The following is a 2181-nucleotide window of genomic DNA, read 5'->3' as shown; positions in this document are numbered from 1 at the left end:
CCGAGTGGCTAAAATCTTTTAAAAACAATATTTCATTGATCCGGGACGAAAGTAGCTGTGTGAGGTGCGCCCAGACACAATGAGAGATGACTGCTGTCACACTGCCTTGGGAGCGGCTGATTGAGAATACGGTGGCGTCGGTTTAAAAACAACTAATAACAAAATCTATCATGCGGCACGATACTCTGCAAATGTCCCGCAGATCAGTGTGGCCTTGTGCAAGAGGCAGAAGCGTCACAACATTCGAGCAGCTGCCAGCAGTAAAGATTAAAGCCCTGTCTAACGGGGCAGCAGCAGGGCGTGAGGCAGTGCCAAGGAGCATAGCCGAGCAGGGCACTGCAGAGCAGAGCACGGCAGGGCAGAGCACACAGCGCAGAACCGGGCACAGCAGAGCAGGGCCGGCTACAGCAGGGCTCAGCAGAGCAGAGCAGAGCATAGCAGGGCTCAGCAGAGCAGAGCATAGCAGGGTACAGCAAAGCACGGGAGGGCACAGCAGGGGAGAGCAGAGCACTGGAGACCAAAGCAGAGCAGAGCAGGGTACAGCAGAGCAGGGCAGGTGTGTGAGCGCAGTCACTCGCTGTGATGGCTACTGCTGTGGTTATGTCCAGCTGTAACAGTTTATGCTGCTCCAGAACACGGCAGCTTTAATGCTGCATTGCATCGAGCTGTTGCATGTCATGAACACTAAAACAAATGTGCTGCAGCCATAATCCTAACAATGCCAACCGCAGCCCCAGTGACAGCCATTTCATCTCAAGGCTGCACTCACAATCGCAGCTAGCTGTTCAAGGAGCTCCTCTATACATTTGAATGCAGTGGTGTAGCTGTGTACATGTCGCCACGCTGAAGGACTCTTTATGTGGTCTGCAACATATCCGCATACCAAACGTATTGTGTCACAGCACAGCCCTGACTTCCCTTGTGGGAAATGCAATGTGAAGACCGTTTGAGGTAATAAGAACATTTCCTCCAATTTTAAAGTTCTGCCTTCCAGACAGCAAGAGAAAAATACGCCTGCATTTCTCACTTAATACACACACGACTGTTTTCACATCAGAGTCAACATCATAGTCAGTTCCATCGTTATCGATATTTCGGTCATCTTCTCTTCCTGGTCTGATTTAGTCAATATCATTACAAGTTAATACTCTATCATAGTTGAGCTGCAACACTTATAAAACATGGTGTCACCAACATCTTTACATGCTGATCATGTGTTAACAACGCCTTACCCAACAGTTTGGTCAGTTCTTGGCTGCAACATCATTTCGTTAGACTAAGAAATAAATGGTCCTTGTTAGCAAGACATCATTTTTTGTGATCATTCAAAGAGGCACCACTGAGGATGCTGTGATGGTGGTAACAGAGCTGAACTTTGACTTAAGTGCAAACATCTGTTGATTATACTGCTACGACCAACGTAGGGCTCGAACCCACGACCCTGAGATTACCAGTCTCATGCTCTACCGACTGAGCTAGCCGGGCTGTTACCTGTACAGTGATCAGCTGGGGGAGCGGAGGGGGCCGGCTTAACGGAATGCAGGGACAGAGGGCGCTACTGTGGCCGACAGCCTATCATGAGAGCATGGGGAAGCAAACAGGGAGACCAGGTGAGGCATGTTAAAACCACGGAGACAGAGTCCCGCATCTTACCCTGTGATGACCCGGGGCGAGCTTCGGCGAGGGAAAACGCACCCTGGAGAAGTTGAGAAGCCTGTTGATTCGGCTGCTCCGAAGAAGTCGGAGGGGGGGCTGTGCGGCTAGCTGCTGCGGCGGGCAGGAGGTGTGTGGAGAGAGCTGCGATGGATTGTTGCAATATATCCATCGAGGAGATGAGAGCTGCCGTGAGCTGCTGGGCGTCCAGGGGAGGCAGAGCTGAAGACAGATCGGGAAGCGAGGAGGAGGGGAGGGGGGCAGAAGTCGAAGCCAGAGGAGAACCAACCGGGGCGGAATAATCCGAGCGGCTCGCGGCTGAGGTGGGCCCCGCAGCTGGAGCGGAGGAACCGCAGGGCGGGGACGGCCTCGGCTTCGCTTAAGCCTGATTCTTACTCGGCGCAACCACGCAACTGTTCTGGCTCGAGAACCATTAATAACGTCATCGAAAGCGCCAGCCCCTTCACAGTTCCTTCAGCTCATAAGCGCAGTTTGCGCCGAGTATGCGTCACATTTGCAGTTCTCTCC

At 52.4% G+C, this 2181-nt stretch overlaps 1 non-coding gene across 1 annotated transcript; it reads right to left on the bottom strand.

Moving 5' to 3' along the window:
- Positions 1-1407: 1407 nt before the first annotated feature.
- On the bottom strand, positions 1408-1485 carry trnat-ggu (transfer RNA threonine (anticodon GGU)). The gene has a single exon. It is a non-coding gene; the product is annotated as a tRNA-Thr (tRNA).
- Between the last annotated feature and the right edge of the window lie 696 nt (positions 1486-2181).

The sequence above is a fragment of the Odontesthes bonariensis genome, chromosome 5, assembly GCF_027942865.1.
Source record: "Odontesthes bonariensis isolate fOdoBon6 chromosome 5, fOdoBon6.hap1, whole genome shotgun sequence".
NCBI classification, from domain to species: Eukaryota; Metazoa; Chordata; class Actinopteri; order Atheriniformes; family Atherinopsidae; genus Odontesthes; species Odontesthes bonariensis.
Note: the sequence above shows the minus strand (reverse complement) of the source record. Positions and strands in the feature narration are given on the sequence as shown.